Below are 25,223 nucleotides of genomic sequence, written 5' to 3'. Positions count from 1 at the left end.
CACAATGACATTTACATGGTGCCAAGTATCATTTTTGAATTGTGGTGTTTTGTACAATGCGCAGTGTATGGATGATTTAACTCTTCACTGGGCTCAGAAGGGATTTGCTGTGACTGTAACGTTCGGTTTATGTCTTCTGCAGTGATTTCGGGTTTAAAGTATATTGACCCAGTTTGCCTATGTGTGGAAACATGTGGAAAACACTGATCAACACCTGAACAAAACGCTGACCAGTGAGAGGAATGGGAATAGTTTTGTGCGTGTGTGTTTTTTTTTCCCTGTAAGGAATATGAGCGAGCTCCTGAAGCCATTGCATATAGCTGGTTAACAGCCGCCTGATAAGTGCTGGGAATCTGCTCCCTGCTGAGTGAACCGTTCTATCAATGAACGGGCAGAGCGATGGAGCAGGGGTCTGATCACTGATCACAACCCTACAGAGCCAGCCAGCCGCAAACAGTTAACATTGCAGGCCCTCGCTCTCCCTCTCCCTCTCAGAGAGATGTGGGGCATAGGTGACAACTTAACACGTTTCATGTGAAAAATATTCAGAATCACCTTGAGCCCTTGTTCAAATTGTGCTTTTCTGAATTCTTAAAGTGATGAGATGCATATTGTAGCTTCATTTCCCAGATTTTGTTGTTTTTATTTTGCTTTTTTTTTGGTATTACATATAAATATAATATGGATTTGTTTGTCACGGTGGGATTAACGTGCTAGGGGCGGGGACGGGGACGGGATGGCCCGGGACTGACTGAACGTTACCTGAAGATGGCAGCAGTTTCACATCAAGCGCTGTCCACATTTCCAAGGCAACCGCCGCACTTTTTGTCCAGAGCTTGTGGCGGGCAGTGGCGCTTCGCTGCCAACAACGGTAGTGAAAGAGCAACACTTCCACCAGCCTGTCGTTACGTGCTGGGATTCATCAAGTGGCAGAGAGATGGGGAAAAAAAACTCGGGAATGATTTGAAACCGGTTTCATGTTTAATAAATAAATTACAGCCTTCCTTTCAAAATTATTCGATTGTATTTTTCCTTTAATCTTGGAGGGTGATGAAAAAGCTCGACTTATGTAGGGTATTTACAAATAATTCCAGATGGAAGTGCTGTTAGATGGGCCTTTTTAATAGTAATAATAGTGATTATCAAACTAACCGAAGGCCAATTGGAGGGGGTGGGATCTCTTTAAAAGTTGATAACGACAAGTGGTCAAGAGATTTTCTGCTGTTCACAACATCAGAAGATAAAGACAGAATAGGAAGGCATTGGGCCCATCTTAGTGTGTCCATCCAGAGCGATCCCAACGGCTCCTCCCTCTTCAATGTAGCATCCAATTGTTTCATAAATGATTCCAGGCTACTGCTTTCATTACTCTATCTGGAATTTAATTCGATATGTTGATTATTATTGGTGTGATTTCCCCCCCCCCCTAAAATCAGTCCCAAAATGACCTTTTACTAGTTTGAACATATGTCCTCTAGTTCTACTTCTGCAGTTTAATTTATAATGATATCCTTAGTTAACTTTTTCTATACCTGTAACTAACAGTTTTATATAACTCTATAACATCAGCGCACAGATGCTTCCTTTTTCGGCTGAAAAGGTCAAGATTCTCTAATCTTTCCTTATTACTCAGAGCTCTGATGCTGGGGATCAGCCTAGTAGTTCTTCTCCGCACTCCAGAGCTTGAATGTCCTCTTATTTCTTGGCGACCAGAACTGGACGCAGTATTTAAGATGCAGTTTGACTAGAGTACGATAAAGTTTGATCATTACTTTCTCTGACATATTTTACTGTTTTAGCTCTGTAGTTCAACATCTTATTAGCCTTGTTGATGGCTGCTCTGCATTGATTGGACATGTTTAGCATAGAGTCTACTTAGGTTCTCCTTCAACTTCATCCTTAGCTATTTCAACATCATTCATGGAGTACGTGCGTTGTCTATTTTTCCTTCCCATGTGTAACGTTACATTTTTCTACATTAAAGTTCATCTGCCGTTGTTCTGCCCACTTACATATTTTGTCCAATTGATTCTGCAATTTATGGGCTGCCTCCTCTAATTCCACTGTCCTGCTTAGTTTGGTATCATCGGCAAATTTAACTACATTGCATTGACAGTTGGCGAGAAGCATTTGAGCTCACCACAATGTGGAACTGCCAAAGAATATAAGAACATAAGAAATAGGAGCAGGAGTAGGCTATATGGCCCCTAGAGCCTGCTTTGTCATTCAATCAGATTATAGCTGATCTTGTACCCCAACTCCACTTTCCTGCCCTATCCTCATATCCCTTGGTTCCCTTAATGTCCTAATACTCAACGACTGAGCATCCACAGCCCTCTGGGGTAGAGAATTCCAAACATTCACAACCCTCTGAGTGAAGACAGTTTTCCTCATCTCTGACCTAAATGACCAACCCCTTATCTTGAGACCCCTAGTTCTAGACTGTCCAGCCAAGGAAACAGCCTCTTAGCCTCTACTGTGTCAAGCCCTCTAAGAATCGTATACGTTTCAGTGTGATCCCCTCTCATTCTTCTAAACTCCAGAGAGTATATGCCCATTCTACTCAATCACTCCTCATAGGACAACCCTCTCGTCCCAGGAATCAATCTAGTGAACCTTGTTGCACCCCCTCTAAGGCAAGTACATCCTTCCTTAAGTAAGGAGACCAAAACTGCACACAGCACTCCAGGTGTGGACTCACCAGAGCCCTATATAATTGCAACAAGACCTCCTTAGACTTATACTCCAACCCCCTTGCAATAAAGCCTAACATACTATTTGCTTTCCTAATTGTTTGCTATACCTGCATGTTAACTTTCTGTGATTCGTGTACAAGGACACCCAAATCCCTCTAACTACCAACATTTCTTAGTCTCTCACCTTTTAAAAAATATTCTGCTTTTCTATTCTTTCTACCAAAATGGATAATTTCACATTTCCCCACATCATACTCCATCTGCCACCTTCTCGACCACTCGCTTAAACTGTCTATATCCCTATGCAGCCTCTGTGTCCTCCTCACAGCTTACTTTCCCACCTAGCTCTGTATCATCAGCAAACTTGGATACATTACACTCGGTAGCATCATCTAAGTCATTGATATAAGTTGTAAACAGCTGAGGCCCAAGCACTGATCCTCGTGGCACCCCACTAGTTACAATCTGCCAACCCGAAAATGACCCGTTTATTCCTACTCTCTGTTTTCTGTCCATAAACCAATCCTCAATCCATGCTAATATATTACCCCAATCCCATGAGCCCTAATCTTGTGTAACAACCTCTAGTGTGGCACCTTACCCAATGCCTTTTGAAAATCCAAATATAATACATCACTGGTTCCCCCTTACCTACCCTAATAGTTTTGTCAAACATGATTTCCCTTTCATAAAACCGTGTTGACTCTGCCTAATCATATTATGATTTTCTAAGTGTCCTACTATTACGTCCTTAATAATGGATTCTAGCATTTTCCCTACTACTGATGTCAGGTGTAACTGGCCCATAGTCCCCTGTTTTCTCTCTCCTCCTCTCTTGAATAGCGGGATATACATTTGCTACTTTCCCTCCACGGGGATCATTCTAAAAATGGTTGTACTTCAATGATTGGGGTCTGACCTATTCCTCTTTTCACTAAATACCAGAGAAAATAATGTTTTTTTCCAAAATGAATAGATTGTAATGGAAATCATGCAATTTATAAGTCTGTTTTTTTTGTGGCAAAAAAATAGCAGATCACCACATGCCTGCAATAACAATCTTTTGAAGCTTCTCAAACAGCTAAGGAGTCACTTGATCAGTATAAATGTTAAAATTTCATTCCTCAGCTGTGGTATGCACAATTGCTTGAGAAAATACCTGAATACTAACAGAGACAAAGGCAATTGAGTAATGTGGCCTAGCCAGTACTGGTAAGGGTAGCAATGCGGAGACCAAGCGCATTTTTGGTGGGGAAAGGCAGTCCCTCTACCATGCAAAGAAGGCACAAAATATGACAATAGATCACACAGAGAGTTGACACAGTCTCCACCACTGGGAAGATGTGGTAAAAGGTCTAAAAGAAGGGGCAAAACGTAAAGAAGACCACAAAGATAAGGCACCAATACTACTGCAAAGTAGCAGCACAGGACTTATTTGTACATGAAGGGTGGTAATGTTTAACAATATATGCAAAAATGCACTACTGACACAGAAAAATATTAGCAAGGTGCAGCATGTAATAATTTAGAGTTATGTAAATTACATTGCGCATGCCCCGATGGGAGAAGGATTTAGTACAGACCAAGTCACCATGTCTCACTCCTCACTGCCCTTATGTGTGAAGATAAAACTGGCATATAATAGAGGAACATAATGTGCAACAGTTGGTGGAGCTGCTGCCATTAAGAAATCAATCCCATACATGGAAGTTACGTTTGTTTTGTTTGGGAGGGAGATTTTAGAAGGCACTGAGACTCTGGAAATTGGAGCAGGTGCAGAACTAGTGATAAATGCTATATGAATCACATTGTGATTTGCATGATTTATTACATTGTGTTCATACACACAGGTTGTGCATGTGTGCATATGTGCATAATAGTTAATGCAATGACAATGCAGTACCCAAATGAGTAAGTGTTATCTACTTTCTTCACAGAACAAGGACAATCTAGTGGGCTACCAGCCATATCTGAAAAGTACTTTATACCCAAGTATCATGTATCATTATTTTCTCTAACACAGGCATTACCCAGATGCACACACTATGGCAGGAGTATATCATGGTGTTGCTGAGGAAGCACAGAGTGAGGAACTGAGCACTGGTGAGGGGCATAGATGCTGAGTGCCCCTATTGAGTTTATGCCAATACAAAACCTAAAGCTTCTGCTTTGAAATGAATGGAGGCATCACTTGCCTCCTTGCACACAGCACAAGTCTGAAACAGGGCAATACCCAGTGTTGACGTGAACTCAAAACAGCTTTGCATGACACTAAGTGACAATGTAACTGCACACTTCATTATACAGTATAAGCATATGCTTCTATATCTATGTAAACTTGGCATGTACTCTTTGCTTAGTTAATTTATTGGCCAGCTTCACATGTGACATTTGAATGAAATTTCAGATATGACATTAAATATTTTAATTGCATATTAGTGGTGGTTATAAGGCTAGATGTTTCTTGCTTTATTGAATATAAAGTTATAATATGAATTATTTTAAGTGTGCTGTGATATATTTTTTGTGTACAGTAGGTTAGGTTATTTCTATCCTAGCCTTCATGTATAATGCCAAGCATAATATAAACACAATTATTCCACCCCTTCCCTCGAACTGGATAACTGTACCAAATAAGCAGCTCCTTCGCACCATAACAGATACGAAAGTAAATGTACTAATAGCCAAGGGTCAGACTGACCAAATTACATTGATGTACTAAAAGGACTTTTTTGAGTAAACAAATTAAAGATGATTCATGTAAAACTTGTAGATCAGTTGCACTTTTGATTTATGATATTGACAAATTGTCCTGCAGAATAAGGACATTAAAAGTACACAAATGCTTAAACATACATAGAATAAACCATCACTGGGCTTATTTGATGCTAGTTGATATATTGCTAATTCATTAAACCTGGATGATGTAGAATGTTGTTATAGAATTGGAGCTGACCAGAATTGCAAGATAATACCAAGTTGGACATTGCACAATAACTAAATGTAAAATGCTGCAATTGAAAACAAACTCGATTGTACTTAAAGCACAATGTTGCTGGGGTATTTTGTGTTAACAGTTATTTATAGCATTTGAATCACAGAGAAAATCCTGTTCTTTTTTAAATTACACTCAAATTTTGTGTGTAAATTGGATTTAGCACAATGGCATTAATAGTATCCTTATTAGTATAACAATTATATCAAGATTCATAAAGGTGGATTTATATGAGTTGTGTTATATAAGAGAGTCTGGTTTATAATTGGCCCAATTTCATCTGTAAACTAAATCTAATTGGTATGCTTCCTTAATAGGTTTGCCAATTTTGCAGAATTTCACAAATATAGGAATTATTAGGAGGGAAGATTTTCTCTGTTCTCTATTTTTAGCAAAATTATAAATACATGTGTAAAGAATGCATTCACTATTTCTTACAGATAATGAGCAGAGGAAATCTTCACCATGATACTTGAGTTATGATGGGGGGTGGGGGGGGCAGGGGCTTAAAAAATTGTCCAGTTAGCACAATTGGTATGTTATTCACAGTGGTGTGATGAATATACCTACCAAAAGATAAGACCTACATAATTCAGTTAATGAAAATGCAGACCATTTTGTGGAGACTATGAGTTTGCATACCTTTGGGACCCAAGTTTAAGTCTAGGATAGATTGATGGGATAACATTTCCTTTGCCATCTAAGTTAAACAAGTTTAGGCAATCTCAATCCATTCTTAGCGTGAGTCCGCAGCAGTAAACTACCCACAATTTAATGCTAATTTGCATTAAATTAGTAGCCTGATTCAAAACCACAAAGATAGACAGTACGTATGAAATAAAAATGTCACACTGATATGGTTGTGGGAGGTGATGGGGGTGGGGGGTGGGGATGGGGTAGGGTGGGAGAAGTTGGAGGTTAGCTGATCTACTGGAAGTTGGGGATTAAGACTTTGGGATTGCAATTCCTGGAAGATGAACTCTTCCTCTCAAAAAAAGATAATCTGAAATGCTGGAGCAAATAGGGAGGAAGGAAAATTTGGAGTTTGAATCACTTACTCATATGCATCTTCTAGCAGTCACTTCAAGGGTGGAATTGGAGGACAACTGGGGTTAGGTGCCTGCCCTTTTATCCAGCAAACAGTGCATTGCATGGATTATTTGAGAGCAGAAAAATAGACAACCTTGAATGCAAAATACCATTGTAATATAATTTACCTCTAAATGTACTAGAAAGCAAAGGAAGATTTTTAAAGTAGATTTTTATGTTTGTCTTTGAACCGCCTTCAGAAATAAATCAACCTTTTTGTTTTGATTTTGGTTGAGTATAATGTAAATGAGAAATCGGCACTGACAGCAAAGATTAGAAAGTGCTAGTTCACAATTCACATGTGAATACCAATGAGGTCCCAAAGTAGGACGCACATAATAGAAAACTGGGGCACCAATTGGTTCTTTAGTGTCTTTCTTGCCCTTGATAAATTGAACATTGTAAGCATAGCCACCCACTGATTTATGGTTTTCATGAAAAAAAATGATAGAACTGTGGAATGATTCCCCCCTCCAAAAAATAAAAATTCCAGAATGCCTTGTAATTAAAAACAACATAAAGACTTATTCAGTCACCATCAGAATATATCTAACAATACTCAAACTACATCATTGCTTCTAAAATTCTCATTTATTGTAGAATTTTACAGCACAAAAGGAAGCTATTCAGCCCACCACCTCTGTGCTGGTCTCTGAAAGAGCTACCCATTTACTTCTATTTCCCAGTCCTTTATCCATACCCTTTTAAGTTTTTTTATTTTTTCAAATATTTATGCATCTGCCTTTTAAAAGCTATTATGACTTCTGCTTCCAGCATTGTTTCTTCGGGCATTCCATGTGTAAAAAAAAAATTCTCCTAACCTCTCCTATCATTCTTTTGGCGATGATCTTAAATTTACACCCTTCAGTTACTGACTCACCAACCAGTCAAAATAGCATTTCCCTTTTTCAAGGTCCTCATAATTTTCAACACCTCTACCAGATGTTCTCTTAACTTGCTCTTTCTAATGAAGAGATCCAGTTTCTCTAATCTCTCGTCAAAAGTATGCCCTCATCCCTGGTATCATCTTAGTAAATCTTTTCCACACTCTTCATGACATTGACATCCTTCCTAAAGCTGGGTGCCCAGAACTAGAAAATATTCTAACTGCAGTCTAACCAATAACTTTTTATAGATTTAGCATATCTTCTTTGCTTTTGTATTCAATGTCTTCATTTATAAAACCTAGGATCCCATATATTTTTAAAAAGAAGCTAGATTTATTAACTTGCCCTCCCACTTTTAAAGATCTGTGTAACTGAACCCCTAAGCTTCTCTGTTCCTTTAAAAGTTTCTCCATTTAGTGTATATTTCCTCTGAATAAGGAATTTGCAATTTTAACCTTATCTTCTGAGCAGGCAGCATGGACACCCGCCTAAAGCCTAAATTTACAGATAGTGGTCCGATGACATCATCAGCGCCTGACTGCAATTTTAACTGTGGCTTGAGTGGGGGTGGGGTCAATTTTCTGTCAGATGTGCTGTGAAGCACTCCTGCCACTCCTGGCTTCACATGAATTTTTGGTGGCAGTTTGTTCCTAAGCTACATTCACGACTAGAAAACTTGAGCAGAGCCGGCCTGATGCCATTTTGCATTCAACATACTTACAGTCAGAGGTCTGTTGTTTATTCGGCTGCTTATTTTTTGCTATGCAGTAGGTATGTTTTGTGTCTTTGGCTTTTGAAACTGCTGCTTTATATTCCGCACAAAGAAAGAGTAACAGCGTGCACAACCTATTAACACTTTGTTACTTCAATTAAGTTGTGCTGTCTTGGTGGTGTGTGTTTCATGTGTTTTGCTGTCATCTTTGTCCCTTGTGGATCGTGAACTTCTCCATGCTGGTTGTGGATGTCCCCTTCTACTAAGCGTTCCCCATGTTGATGTGGTAGCACTGGTGGAGGGCTGCATAAGCAACTGTGGTGCTGCAGGGAATACAGAAGGACTGTGTCTACGACTAACCCTGGAGAACCTGCATCATTGCTAGGGGTCTCTGGAGTTGTGGGCTCAGAGCTTTCTAAAGTGGCTCATACTGTCACTTGTGCACAACTAGGTGGTGGTATAAAAATAATGTCATTATTACCACTGTTGGCTAACTATGCAGCTCCAATGTATACCACCCATGAACGACATCTCTTCATAATGCCCAGTGATCTTTGTGACTGTGACTGTGGTAACCTATCCCTCATTATCCTTCTCGACCTGTCTGCAGCTTTTGACATGGTTGAGCACACCATCCTTCTCCAACGCCTCCCCTCCATTGTCCAGCTGGGACTGCACTCGCCTGGTTCCATTCTTATCTATCCAGCCATAGCCAGAGAATCACCTGCAATGGCTTCTCTTCCCGCTTCCACACCGTTACCTCTAGAGTGCCCCAAGGATCTATTCTTGGCCCCCTCGGCGACATCATCCGAAAACACGTCAGGTTCCATATGTACGCTGACGACACCCAGCTCTTCCTCACCACCACCTGCCTCGACCCCTCCACTGACTTTGATTTGTCACACTGCTTGTCCGTGAGAAACAATTTCCTCCAACAAAATATTGGGAAGACCGAGGCCATTGCTTTTGGCCCCCGCCACGAACTCCGTTCGCTAGTCACAGATTCCATCCCTCTCCCCGGCCACTGCCTGAGGCTGAATCAGACCCTTGGCAACCTTGGCATCCTATTTTACCCTGAGATGAGTTTCCATCCACGTATCAGCTCCATCATCAAGATCACCTACTTCCACCTCTGTAACATCACTTGTCTTCACCCCTGCCTCAGCTCATCTGCTGCTGAAGCCCTCATCTATGACTTTGTTACCCCTAGATTTGACTATCTCCTGGCCGGCCTCCCATCTTCCACCCTCCCATCTTCCACCCTCCATAAACTTGAGTTCACCCATAACTCTGTTGCCCATAACCTAACTCGCACCAAGTCCTGTTCACCCATCACCCTTGTGCTCGCTGACCTACATTGACTCCCAGTCCGAGAACGCCTCAATATTTAAATTCTCATCCTTGTTTTCAGATCCCTTCATGGTCTTGCCCCTCCCTATCTCTGTAACCTCCTCCAGCTCTACAACCCTCCGAGATCTCTGCGCTCCTCCAATTCTTGCCTCTTGCGCATCCCTGATTTTAATCGCTCTACCGTTGGTGGCCGTGCCTTCAACTGCCTAGGCCCTAAGCTCTGGAATTCTCTCCCCAATCCTCTCCGCCTCTCGACCTCTCTCTCCTCCTTAAAATTTACCTCTTTGGCCAAGCATAGAAACATAGAAAATAGGAGCAGGAATAGGCCATTCGGCCCTTCGAGCCTGCTCCGCCATTCAATATGATCATGGCTGATCCTCTATCTCAATACCATATTCCCGCTGTCTCCCCATACCCCTTGATGCCTTTTGTGTCTAGAAATCTATCTATCTCCTTCTTAAATATATTCAATGACTTGGCCTCCACAGCCTTCTGTGGTAGAGAATTCCACAGGTTCACCACCCTCTGAGTCAAGAAATTTCTCCTCATCTCAGTCCTAAATGTCCTACCCCGTATCCTGAGACTGTGACCCCTCGTTCTAGACCCCCCCAGCCAGGGGAAACATCCTCCCTGCATCCAATCTATCTAGCCTTGTTAGAATTTTATACGTTTCAATGAGATCCCCTCTCATTCTTCTAAACTCTAGTGAATACAGGCCTAGTCAACCCAATCTCTCCTCATATGACAGTCCTGCCATCCCAGGAATCAGTCTGATGAACCTTCGCTGCACTTCCTCCATGGCAAGTATATCCTTTCTTAGGTAAGGAGACCAAAACGGCACACAATGCTCCGGGTGTGGTCTCACCAAGGCCCTGTATAACTTCAGTAAGACATTCTTTCTCCTGTACTCAAATCCTCTTGCATTGAAGGTCAACATACCATTTGCCTTCCTAACTGCATGCTGCACCTTCATGTTTGCTTTCAGTGACTGGTGTACAAGGACACCCAGGTCCCTTTGTACGTCAACATTCCCCAATCTATCACCATTTAAATAATACTCTGCCTTTCTGTTTTACTGCATCTGCCATGTATTTGCCCACTCACTGAACTTGTCTAAATCACCTTGAAGCCTTTTTGCATCCTCCTAACAACTCACAATCCCACCTAGTTTTGTGTTGTCAGTAAACTTGGAAATATTACATTTGGTTCCCTCATCCAAATCATTGATACATATTGTGAAGAGCTGGGGCCCAAGCACTGATCCCTGCGGTACCCCACTAGTCACCGGCTGCCACCCTGAAAAAGACCCATTTATTCCTACCCTCTGTTAACCAATTTTCAATCCATGCCAGTATATTATCCCCAATCCCATTTGCTTTAATTTTGCACACTAACCTCTTATGTAGGACTTTATCAAAGGCCTTCTGAAAATCTGAATAAACCACATCCACTGGTTCTTCCTTATCTATTCTACCAGTTACATCCTCAAAAACCCCCAGTAGGATTGTCAAACACGATTTCCCTTTCATAAATCCATGTTGATTTTGTCTAATCCCGTTGATATTTTCTAAGTGTCCTGTTGTCACATCCTTTATAATAGCTTTTGGTCACCTGCCCTAATGTCTCCTTATGTGGCTTAGTGTCAAATTTTGTTTGATAATCGCTCCTGTGAAGTGCCTTGGGATGTCTTACTACGTTAAAGGTGCTGTTTAAATGCAAGTTGTTGTTGTTAATATAGTACAGTGGATATCTATATGGTTTCTGAATCCCTGTTATAGCTGCCTGTAACTATTCCCTAGGTGAATTGAAGCCAACCACGTCTAAATCTTGCAGCTTTTATCCTGAAACCACTGAATCAGCATTGAGATAATTTATTAGAGATGTTGCTGCTGTGCCAATGGCCTGTCTAACTAAGGTCTCTGCTGCAGACATCATGGATTTAATGACCAAAGCAGTGTATACAAGTATTGTGCTTCCGTTTTCCACAAGCAATATAATGGAGCATATTTGTTTTGAGTTTTCCACTCAATGTAGAACACCCTTCTATGTTGTATGAAAAGCAGCAATTGATTCTTCAAAAATATTGACTCAGCTGCTGTAACAGCCTCTATTAGAAAGCAGGCCCATGTAACACAGTGAGAGTATGACACATGCTGTACCACTGCCTGCACTGACCAGCACTTCCTCAACTGCACCCTCTGCCATCCCTTCCTCATCAGTACTTTTTGGCTCACTCAATGCTTCCTCATCCTCACCAACACCAACATCTCCTGCAGTGGATTTATCAGAGTGGGTAAATTATGGTGCCAGGTGTGTTATGCTATTTGGTGCATCTGGCAGTAGCTTGGGTTCCCTATGACCTGTAATGAAAGAAGAGCTTGGATTTATATAGAAAAGAGCTGGTGGTACATTCTGAATATATAACACGTACCTATTTAACTACAGCATTGAAATTGCATATACGATTATGCATGTGCATGGACATGTGCAAATCCTAGATTATTTAATTTATATGGTACTTACCATGAGTTCTTTGGGATACTTCAATTTTCATAGGTTAATTTCTGCCAGACTATTCTTTCCTCAAGCAGTGAGAGTATGCTCAAGTCTGGGGGTCCACCACTGCTGTCATGCTCCACTCTACTATGTGAAAGTTTTGCCTTTAAAGATAAAAGACATATTGATTTGGGCCATGAAAATTTCTTCTTATAGTATATTCACTGTTTGGCATACACAATGTAAGGTACATAAACTTTTTATTTTCACTGTAATAAATTACTTGATACATTCTTACTAGCATTTGTCTGTGTCAGTACAATGGTTTTAACATAAATTTTTCACAATCTTTCCCTCATGTGCTTATATATCCTGTGCTCCTAATTTACAATAATATTCATGCCTCGCCTTTGTGCTTCTCTTTAACTTGTGCATATTCTACTTGATATCCGGCCAGCCCTTTTGACTGGAGGAACTGGAATGGCGAATGGACATGGTCAATGGCATACCTCCATGGTCAATGGCATACCTCCATGGTTGGGCCATCTTTGCATGTAGGGGGCTGCCTTTCCCTAACGACAGTGAGTACCATTTGGCTCAAACGGGCTTTCTACTGGTGCTTTTTTCATATTCCATAGTTAGGTACTTGAACTTTTCAAAATTTGAAGAAGTCAAGTTCCTCGTTAGCTCTTTCAGATCATTACTGCAGGTGCATTGTGATTGGCTGCTACTTTGTTACCAATTACAAATTCACATTTCTCACAATCACCACTTATTTAGCAGATCCATAAAAAAAAATAGAATATGCTTTATGCCTAGTCCTTTAGGCAACACAAAAACTTCTCAAAAGAGCAGCAATGCTTTTTTTAAGAGTTTGATTAAAGAATGTATTTAAAGCAATAGACCATCATATCCCAAATGTGACATTTCATTGCTCATGCTTGACTTCCCAGCTGTTGCTCATTGCCTTTAGTGGAGCAGTGGGAAGTGCTGGGAGCCAAGGCTGAGAGCAGAAATGTTGTACTTCAGACCCCAGCCATCTAGTATGGAAATATTACGTCCAATCTGGAGCCCAGGCATTGTAAGGTAATTTAAAACATTTTTTTTGTAGCTCGTGAGTTTTAAAAATATACACAAAAGTGGTACTTTCTGGACAAATGCTTAAGGATAAGATACATATATCTTGCCTCAGGAACAACCTGTGGGTTACTACTCCACTCCGCAGAGTGTCCACACCAAAATTTATTTTTAAATAATTATTCAGAGAAAGTGAGTGTTATACAATAATAAGTTAATTTTAATCTTTCACTGTATGAATTGTATCCCTCAGTTGTTCATTCTTTACCCTATTAATGCAACTTATGCATGGCTAAACTATTGTATATTGAGGTTTGAACCTTTTGTACAAATATGGCATTGTAGGTATGGGATACCATCTATTAAGCAAATAAATCATTAGTAGAATTATCATAATAGCACACTGGCGAATTGCAGGGGAGAACTTGCACCTGCCTGTTTGATATCTTAGTGCATCAGTGATTAATGTGCTGTATCACCTGTGCACCTCGATTGTACTTTCTTTTACAGACTGCAGTGAAACTTTTCGTAAAGGTTTGAGCTTTGCTAACATTTTTAGAAGAGATGGTTGTAATTTTACAACATGATCATATCATGTGATGATTTTTTGGGTCTGACTTTATGTTCGTTATGATGAAGGATCTCAATGCAGCTGAATGGAACACTTTCAATGATTTGCATCCATGGTATCTGAGCACTTGCAGGTCAATTATAGTATGAGTTAGATGCAGAATAAACTTTCTCCTACACAATGTGCTTAAACTTGGCCTCACACTGGTGCAGGAGGTGCTCTTCTAACATTTCTATTTCCCAAACCAGGCATCCTGTATACCCTCCCTGAGTGAGTTCATCAAATTAGAAGCAGTTTTGTGTTGTGGGTACATATGAGTAGAAACTGGGTTAAGACTATACAATACCCTTGCAACTGGGAGATAGCAATGCAGTTTCCCCCTCATCATGTTGGGTTGAATTCAAAACCAAGCTCTAGTGGTGAAATCCACTGTATCACCCAGCCCCCCCACAAAATGATGTAGCAATGCCGATTGCCTTATGAAATAAATACATTCCAATATCTTTAAAGACCAAGGTATGATGCAGAATACGTCCCTCAATGACTCTGACCCCTCTATAAAGCCTATGCCTGTCCAAGATATGAATAATGCTCCATTATTTGGGATGGGTGTCCTAATGCATCTCCTATACTCCTGAACATGAGACTAAAAAAAATCTGGAAATTTGATAGTCTATTCTTCTTACATCTCTAAGTCTCCAAACTGTCTCTCTCCATCACATTCTCATTTTGCCTTTCTCTTTTATCAATACAGTCATAGCTTCTATGAAATTTTCTTTTTTTCCCCTCTCAGCTTCAAATAGGCTCTTCCTCCTCCCTGCAGCCTCACTGTATTGAAATTAAGACTCATTGCAACATCATATTTCTGTAACTTATTCATTGCCAGGACCTTGAAACTGTACAACGCCTTACATCCTTTGGTCTTTTTCTTTCTACAATCTATAGGTATTTATAATCCAAATTTGGCATCACATAAGCACAACTTCTTGCTTTGTCTTGTCTTCTGTCTTACTGTAACCTTGGTAACGTAAAGCTTGAGTTTTGGCCCTACATCTAGGTTTGTCAATTTAAAAATGGAAACCCGAAGAAGGAAACAGTAGAAAGAAAAGACACAAAAAAGGGAAAGAATCAGATTCAGTTGAACCTTGTAGGTTCTCATGCTTCCAGCATTGAGTTTTCCTCAAAAGGAGAGTGGGTCAGAGAAATGGCGCCAACCCCTATTGCTAACCTGCACTTGTTGGGAGCGTAGGAGAACTGAATTAATCTGTTGTTGTGTATCCTTTATTTTTATCTTTTCCCAATACTGAGAAAACTGCTACTATTTGAAATGAGTGTCATACATGTTAGAATTCCTTTGTAGCTCAAGTGAAAGTTTTTAGTTAGTTGGCAAGTGTTAGGACTTCATCTTCATGGGAGGAGGGATGTTGATAAGTTTTATAATAATGCAGTACAATACAATCATGAAGTTGGTGGAATAATTCCTTGAAGCATGAAATATTATGGTACTAGAATGTAACTTTTGAAATCCACTTTTCAGTTTATATTTTTAAAATCAATTCCCCAAGATGATGTAACCTGGATGTGACCAATATAATTTGCAAAGAAATTGGGATATGGATCTGAATGGACACGATAAATAAATGATCTGTTTTATCTTCAGGTACAGAGCTTCTAATATTGCTGTTGTTTTTACATCATTGTTTATCCCATATTCCTTCAGTTTCATCTGTAGCTCATACCACCTCGAACCAAATGTTCTGACAGGCAACCTGTTCCCAGGTCTTTGCCAGCATCACTCTTGGACCATCTGCTAGGAACTGCGTGAGAGTGTCAATGTTGACTTGCCTTCAGGTTTATTTTTTTTCCCCTTCCCACCCATCTTATTTTAGAATTATTGGAGCTAATCTTTTTAAGCACAAATTAATGTCCAGGGAAGAGAAAGCTTTATTAGAAGGTAAAAGGTTTGATAGTTCAGTGGAGAGGCACTCTGGTATTCTAGAGTGCTGCACCACCGAATGATACGATGCAGGTTCACCCTTGTGATTTCCCCATGCAGTGAGCTCCTGACTGCAGTCTCACATCTGGGGGTTGACAACAATTAGTGCTGGGGCTAGTGTCTATATATGGCATGAATGGACACGGGGCTTTGTAGGGCTAGGGTTCTGAATATAATGATAAATTATCTGAACAAAAGAGAAATATTACAGCTCAAGTGATTCTACTAACGGCAATGAATAAAGTGGAAGCTGTAGTTTTTTTGTGTTTCAATTTCAATTTACTGAACAGAAATGTTCTCTTTGGCAGATTTTCACTTAAAGCCTCAGTGCCTTCTCATCATTATGTAACAGCATTTGCGCTCTTGCCTTACAATGGCATGCCGACTACTTGCAAAATAAAAAGGAATAATAGTATCATAGCAGGTAGAGCGCAGGAGGAGGCCATTTGGCCCATCATGCCTGTGCTGGCTCTTTGAAAGAGCTATCCAATTAGTCCCATTCCCCAACACTTTCCCAATAGCCCTCTAAATTTTTTGCCTTCAAGCATTTATCCAATTCCCTTTTGGCTTCCACCACTCTTTCATGCAGTGCATTCCAGACCATTACAACTTGCTGCGTAAAAAAAAATGTTTCCTCATGTCGCCTCTGGCTCTTTTGCCGATCACCTTAAATCTGTGTCCTCTGGTTACTGACCCGTCTGCCACTGGAAACAGTTTCTCCTTGTTTACTCTGTCAAAACCGTTCATGATTTTGAAACCTCTATCAAATCTCCCCTTAACCTTCCCTGTTCCAAGGAGAACAACCCCAGTTTCTCCAATCTCTCCACATAACTGAAGTCCCTCATCCCTGGCACCATTTTAGTAAATCTCTTCTGCACCCTCTCTAAGTCCTACACATCCTTCCTAAATTGGGGTGCCCAGAATTGAACACAGTGCTCCAGCTGAGGCCTAACCAGTGTTTTATTAAGGTTTAGCATAACTTCCTTGCTTTTGAACCCTATGCCTCTATTAACAAAGCCCAGGATCCCTTAAGCTTTTTTAACAGCCTTCTCAACTTGTCCTGCCACCTTCAAAGATTTGTGTATGTGAACCCCCAGGTCTCTCTGTTCCTGCACCCCCTTTAAAATTGTATCATTTGGTTTATATCGCCTCTCCTCATTCTTCCTACCAAAATGCATCACTTCACACTTCTCTGCATTAAATTTCATCTGCCACGTGTCTGCCCATTTCACCAGTCTGTCTATGTCCTCCTGAAGTCTGTTACTATTCTTCACATTATTTACTATATTTCCGAGTTTCGTGTCATCTGCAAACTTTGAAATTATACCCTCTATACCCAAATCCAGGTCATTAATATATATAAAAAAGAGCAGTGGTCCTAATACTGACCCCTAAGAAATATCACTCTATACTTCCCTGCAGTCTGAAAAATAACAGTTCAGCACTACTCTCTGCTTTCTGACCCTTAGCCAATTTTGTATCCATGCTGCCATTGTCCCTTTAATTCCATGGGCTTTAATTTTGCTAGCAAGTCTATTATGTGGTACTTTATCAAATGCCTTTTGAAAGTCCATATACACAACATCAACCGCACTACCCTCATCAACCCTCTCCGTTAGAACATAAGAAGTAGGAGCAGGAGTGGGCTATACGGCTTCTCTGCTTCATCAAAGAACTCAATCAAGTTAGTCAAACGTGATTTTCCTTTAACAAATCTGTGCTGACATTTATTTATTAGCCCATATGTTTCTGAGTGTCACATTATTTTGTCCTGGATTATTGTCTCTAAAAGTTTCCCCACCACCGACGTTAGGCTGACTGGCCCGTAATTGCTGGGTTTATCCCTCTCCCCTTTTTTGAACAGGGGCGTAACATTTGCAATCCTCCAGTCCTCCGGCGCCATCCCTCTTAAGGGCAATTAGGGATGGGCAATAAATGCTGGCTTTGCCAGCGATGCCCACATCCCATGAACGAATAAAAAAAAAAATCCCCATATCTAAGGAGAATTGGAAGATTGTGCCAGAGCTTCCGCAATTTCTAACCTTACTTCCCTCAGCAACCGAGGATGCATCCCACCTGGACTGGGTGACTTTGTACTTTGATTACTGCCAATCTTTTAAGTACCTCCTCCTTATCTATTTTTATCCTATCCAATATCACTACTACCTCCCCCTTTACTGCTACAATGACAGCATCCTCTTCTCTAGTGAAGATGGATGCGAAGTATTGATTTAGTACCTCAGCCATGCCCTTTACCTCCACAAGAAGATCTCCTTTTTTGTCCTTAATTGGTCCCACGCTTCCTTTGACTACCTTTTTACTATTTATATGTTTATGAAAGACTTTTGGGTTCCCGTTTATGTTAGCTGCTAATCTATTCTCACACTCTCTTTGCCCCTTTTAGTGCCTTTTTTAGATCTCCCTCTGTACTTTTTGTATTCAGCTTGGTTCTCCACTGTATTATGAACTTACATTCGTCTTTTGCCTCCTTTTTCTGCTTCATTTTAATCTCTATATCTTTAGTCATTCAGGGAGCTCTAGATTTGGATGCCCTTCCTTTTCCCCCTCGTGGGAATGTGTCTATTCTGTACCCAAACCAACTCCTCCTTGAGGGCCTCCCATTGTTCAATTATTGTTTTGCCAACCAATTTTTGATTCCAATCCACCAGAGCAAGATCCCTTTTTAACTCAGTGAAATTTGCCCCCCATTTTCACATTTGATTGTTCTTTGTCCTTTTCCATAAATATTCTAAATCTAATGATATTATGATCACTGTTCCCCAAATGCTCCCCCCCTGAAACACACTCCACCTGCCCCACTTCATTCCCCAGAACTAGATCCAGCACTTTTTCTTTCCTGGTTGGGCTGGGTTGTTCCAGAAAGTTCTCTTGAACACATTTCAGGAATTCGTCCCCCTCTTTGCCTTTTACACTGTTACTGTCCCAGTCTATATTGGGATAATTGAAATCCCCCATTATCACTACTCAATATAGTTCTTGCATCTTTCTGTAATTTGCCTGTAAATGTTCTCCTCTATCTCCTTCCCACTATTTGGTAGCCTGTGGTATACACCCAGTAGGGTAAGAACTCCTCCATTGTTCCTTCATTCTAACCAAATAGATTCTGTATTTGAACCCGTCAATTACATTATCCCTTTCCAGTGCCATAATAGTTTCTGTGATCAATACTGCCATCCCCCCTCCTTTCTTTCCTTTCCTGAATACCTTGTAGCCAGGAATATTAAGTACCCAATCCTCCCCTTCTTTGAGCCAGGCCTCTGTTATTGGCTCTGTATCATAGTACCATGCAGTGACTTGAGCCTGCAGCTCACCAACCTTATTTATCACGCTACGTGCATTTATGCACATGCACTCCAATCTGATCTTACACTGCCTCACATTTGCTCCCTGTCTGATCCCTCCTAAGTCTTCAAAATATTTCATAAGGGTTCCACTGATGCGAGTTTAGCCATTGAGCAATTGAGCGGCGAAGATCAGAAAGGTCCCAGGTTTGGTCTAAGACCGTCTGAGCTGAGGTGGTGGTAGATCTGCTGTAATTGGTCTCAGATTATTGTCCAGAGGCCCTGCTGAAAGTGTGCATATGTGAACATTGGGTGAGGACAGAATTGGGCTCAAATGTGATGCACTTTGCAGCCAAGTACATTGTTTACACTCGCTATTGAAATTTACATATGAATAATTGTTGCTTGAGAGTGTCTATAGAACATACCCCAGCAATGCCATGAGGGGAGAAAATTGGCAAAAATATAAAAACAATGATTCAATAGGATGATCCCTGTGATGAGGGACTGAATTCTGATGAGTGACCGGGCAAACTTGGGTTACACTTTCTGGGAATGAAGACATACGAACATACGAATTAAGAGCAGGAGTAGGCCATTTGGCCCCTTGAGCCTGCTCTGCCATTTGATAAGATCATGGCTGATCTGAATGTGAGCTCAATGCTACTTTCCCATCTACCAGCTATAACTTTTGACTCCCTTATTAATCAGGACTCTATTTAACGTAGCCTTAAAAATATTCAATGACCCTGCCTCCACTGCTCTCTGGGAAGGGAGTTCCACAGACTCACAACCCTCTGAGAGAAAAAAATTCTCCTCATCTCCATCTAAAATGGGAAACCCCTTATTTTTAAACTCTGTCCCCTAGTTCTAATCTCCCACAAGGGGAAACATCAAACATCCTCTCAGCATCTACCCCTTCAAGACCCCCCCCCACCCCAGGATCTTACATGTTTCAATAAGATCATCTCTCATTCATTCTTCTAAACTCCAGTGTATACGGGCCCAACTTGTCCAACCTTTCTTCATAAGATAACCCCCTCATCCCAGGAATCAGTCGAGTGAACCTTCTCTGAACCGCCTCCAAAGCAATTATGTCCTTTATAAGGAGACCAAAACTGCACACAGTATTCTAGATGTGGTCTCACCAATGCCCTGTACAGCTGTAGCAAAATATCTCTACTTTTATATTCCATTCCCCTTGCAATAAATAATAACATTCCATTTGCCTTCCTAATCACTTGCTTTACCTGCATACTAACTTTTTTGATTCATGTAATAGGACACCCAGATCCCTCTGTACCTCAGAGTTCTGCAATCTCTCTCCATTTAAATAATATGCTGCTTTTCTATTCCTAATGCCAAAGTGGACAAGTTCACATTTCCCCACATTAAACTCCATCTGCCAAATTGTTGCCCACTCACTTAACCTATCTATATCCCTTTGCAGACTCCTTATGTCCTCTTCACAACTTACTTTCCTACCTACCTTTTGTGGCATCAGCAAATTTAGCAACCATACATTCGGTCCCTTCATCCAAGTCATTGATATAAATTGTAAATAGTTGAGGCCCAAGCACTGATCCCTGTAGCATTCCACTCGGTACACCTTGCCAACCTGAAAATCACCCATTTATGTCTACTTTATGTTTCCTGTTAGCTAACCAATCCTTTATCCATGCTAATATGGTACCCCCTACACCATGAGCCCTTATTTTGTGTAGTAGCCTTTGATGTGGCACCTTGTCAAATTCCTTCTAGAAATCCAAATACGCCACATCCATAGGATCCCCTTTATCCACATTGCTTGTTACATAAGAACATAAGAACATAAGAAATTGGAGCAGGAGTAGGCCAATCGGCCCCTCGAGCCTGCTCCGCCATTCAATAAGATCATGGCTGATCTGATCCCAACCACAAATCTAAAGAACACAAGAAGTCGGAGCAGGACCCGGCCACATAGCCCCTGGGCCCTCTCCGCCACCCACAGGGCATTGACCGATCCGAACTCAGCTTCATGTCCAACTTCCTCAAGAACTCTGATAAATTAGTCAAACACGATTTCCCTTTCACAAAGCCGTGTTGACTCTGCCTGACTGCATTGACATTTTCTAAGTGCCCTGCTATAACCTCCTTAATAATAGATTCTATCATTTTCCCTATGACAGATGTTAAGCTAACTGGCCTGTAGTTTCCTGCTTTCTGTCTCCCTCCTTTCTTGAATAGAGGAGTTACATTCACTATTTTCCAATCTGATGGGACCCTTCCAGAATCTAGGGAATCTTGGAAAATTAATACCAATGCATCTACTATCTCTGCAGTCACTCCTTTTAAGACCCTAGGATGAAGTCCGCCAGGACCCGGGGACTTGTCAGCTTTTCGTTCTAATAACTTTTTCAGAACCCTTTCCCAGGTGATTGTAAATGTTTTAACTTCCTCCCTCCCTTTCACCTCTTGATTCACAATTATTTCTGGCATGTTATTTGTATCCTCCACAGTGAAGACGGATGTAAAATATCTGTTTAATTCATGCGCCATTTCCTTGTTCTCCATTATTAATTCCCCAGACTCTCTCTCTCTAGGGGACTAATGCTCACTTTACTTACTCTTTTCCTTTTTAAATACCTGTAGAAACTCTTACTATCTGTTTTTATATTTCTAGCTAACTTTCTCTTGTACTCTAATTTCTCCCTCCTTATTATTCTTTTAGTCATTCTTTGCTGTTTTTTATATTCTGTCCAATCATCTGACCTGCCACTAATCTTTGCGGAATTGTATGCTTTTTCTTTGAATATGATACTATCTATAACTTCCTTAGTTAGCCATGGATGGTACATCCTTCCCCTTGAGCCTTTCTTTCTCACTATAATGTATCTTTGCTGAGTGTTATGAAATATCTCATTAAATGTCTGCCACTGCATCTCTACTGACATATCCCTTAACCTAATTTCCCAGTTCACTTTAGCCAGCTCTGTCTTCATGCCCTCATAATTGCCTTTATTTAAGTTTAAAACACTAGTCTTAGACCTACTCTTCTCTCCCTCAAACTGAATGTGAAATTCAATCATATTGTGATCACTGCTACCTCGAGGCTCCTTTACAATGAGGTCATTAATTAATCCTGTCTCATTACACATTACCAGATCTAGAATAGCCTGCTCTCTAGTTGGCTCTAGAATGTGCTGCTCTAAGAAACAGTCCCGAAAGCACTCTATATGAACTAATCTTCCAGCCTCCCTTTGCCAATCAGATTCTTCCAATCTATATGTAGATTAAAATCACCACGATTATCGCTGTTCCTTTCTCACAAGCCCCCATTATTTCTTCCTGTATATCCTGTCCTACAGTGTGGTTACTGTTAGGGGGCCTATAAACTACTCCCACAAGTGACTTCTTGCCGTCACTATTTCTTATCTCTACCCAAACTGATTCTACATCTTGTTCTTTAGAACTAGGGTCATTTCTCTCTATTATACTCATGTCATCCTTAATTAACAGAGCTACCCCTCCAACTTTTCCTAGCTTCCTGTCCTTCCAAAATGTCAAGTACCTTTGAATATTCAGGTTCCAGCCTTTGTCATCAGATCGTACATATTTTCTATTTGAGCTGTCAATTCATCCATTTTGCTACGAATGTTACACGCATTCAGATACAAAGCCTTTAGTGCTGCCATTTTACTATTTATGCAACCTCTAGCCTTATCTGCTGGTGCACTCTTAAGTTTGCATGCTCTGTCCCTTCCTGCCGCTCTCTGATTAACATTTCCCTTATTGCTACCTTGCTCTCTTGCCTTGTCTTCTTTCTTTAATTCATCACATCTTCCCTTAATTGACCCTTCACCCCCATTGTTTAGTTTAAAGCCCTCTCTACTGCCATAGTTATACAATTTGCCAGAACACTGGCCCCAACTCGGTTCAGATGAAGGCCTTCCCAACGGTACAGCTCCCGCTTTCCCCAGTACTGGTGCCAGTGCACCATGAATGTCTGAGGAGGCTCTCGGGTAATCTGATTAGCTGTTTAAAATATTGAAGGAAATTGACATGGTAGATAGGGAATAACTTCCCTCTAGTAGGGGAATCTAGAACAAGGGAATGTAATTTACAATTAAGCTGGTTAAAAGGAATACAGAAAAAAAATTCTTCACGCAAAGGTCTGTGAGAATGTGGTATATACTTTCTGAAAGATGCATAATTAATTGAAGTGTTTAAAAGAGAAATAGACTAGGAATGAAAGGTAGTAAACAAAATGGAGAAAGAAGTGATTGCAGTTGAAAAGACAAAAAAGTAAATTCACTAATCCCAACGTCGCAACAAAGGCAGCACAGTTCAGCAAATTGGCAGTACAGCGTTGTTACCCTACGACCAACTCAAGCTCCCATTGAGCGCAGCCCCTTCCCCCACGCTGGGAGCATTTGGGTCAGTGGATTTACCCTAAATAGCTGCCTTAACTAACAAACTGGTACAGCAGGCTTGACAGGCTAAATGGCCTATTCCTGTTCCTACCTTTCTACATCCAATGAATGTCTATTGTGATTTGTTTGCTGTTTTTTTTTCCCCTGCATTCTCATCCACTCTTGTCAGGATAATGTATGAATCAGTGCTACACAAACCAGACTTTTATCTTTCTGCCATCTTGAAATATGTCCCCCGCTCCCTCTACTCTACTACTATGTACATGAGCTGACATTTACTCTCCAGGGCATTCATACTTTAAATTTCTCAAATTTAGTAGACTGTCTTTTAAAGCAATTTTAGAGAACCATGTAAAAGCATTCTATAAAAATGGTGGTTATATGGTTCTTTTATAAATGAAGGAGAGATGGGGCAGGATTTTAATAAGATGGTGGGGGGGGGGGGGGGGGTCAATGGGCGCGCGGCAAACCCAAATTATAAAATCTTACCGTTTCCCACGCGATTGTGACTTAATTGGTGCCCCTTAACCCTGTTTCCGCGTCTGCCGTCCGAAAGCTGCGCAGCGGGCAGACTATGCACCCGCATGACCAGCTGTCAGCTGGAGTTTCTGTATTTAAAAGGCCATTGCACCAATGGCTTTTGCTGGAGCAAGAAGTAAGCAAGCAGAATGGAGCAGCAGAGGGGCAAGTCTGCTCCAAGATTCAGTGACTCTTCACTTCAGCTGCTGCTGGCCGGGGTGAGGAGGAGGAGGGAACTATTTTACCCGGATGACAGGAGGAAGTGCCCTGCCTCTGCCACCAAGAAGGCCTGGCTCGAGGTGGCAGAGGAGGTCACTAGCAGCAGCAACATCTCCTGCACCTGGGTCCAGTGCAGGAAGCGTTTCAATGACCTAACTAGGTCAGCAAAAGTGAGTACACTTACTGATTCTCCTGCATTCCGTGGTGCACATCACCCCCCCTCCCCCCCCAACTCATTCTGCACTCATTACTCATCACATCACTCCTCACACCCACTTGAGGTTCATCCTCAACTTACTTTCCCTTCCTGAGCACTTCCTCACCTCTCCATTTGTGACCCCACCACTACCACTCACCCCAATTCTGATCCAATGTGATGTCTGTGTCTGATACTCACCCTCTGATGCATCTGTTTCACGGTCAGCCTCACCCAAAGCAATGCATTCATCAACTGACCACTTCACCATCACTCACTCACACGTTTGTACTTTCTCCCGTTCCAGGAGAAGAGAGCGCAAAATGCACGCGAGAGGGTGAGGACTGGAGGGTGGGCCACAACAAATAGTGGTCCTCACGGACACGGAGGAGGCGGCCCCGGAGATCAGCTGCATCCTCGAGTGCCTGTCCGTCGGGGCGCCGAGACTGGCACCCCACAAACGTCTGGTGACACAACTTTAACATTCATCACACAACATGAATTGATGTTAACAATGATTGGCATGTTGAACACCTCAGTATCCTCACTGCAACATGACACATCTGTGATGATGCTTAATATTGCCTTCTGTTCTCTTCCAGGCCCTTCAATGACCAAAGTGATGGGAGAGGGCGATTCCTCAGAGGAGCTTCCGGCCTCTGAGGGCTCACCGAGCCATCCACCAGCACAGATACTCACACCTCGG

General features: G+C 41.3%; 1 protein-coding gene across 1 annotated transcript in view; it reads left to right on the top strand.

The window, feature by feature from the left end:
• The window catches only part of gabbr2 (gamma-aminobutyric acid (GABA) B receptor, 2), a 971,826-nt gene that overhangs the window by 339 nt on the left and 946,264 nt on the right, over positions 1 to 25,223 (top strand). The window lies entirely within an intron of this gene.

Source organism: Heptranchias perlo, chromosome 2 (assembly GCF_035084215.1).
Source record: "Heptranchias perlo isolate sHepPer1 chromosome 2, sHepPer1.hap1, whole genome shotgun sequence".
Classification (NCBI taxonomy): Eukaryota; Metazoa; Chordata; class Chondrichthyes; order Hexanchiformes; family Hexanchidae; genus Heptranchias; species Heptranchias perlo.
This window is presented reverse-complemented; position numbering and strand designations above follow the sequence as displayed.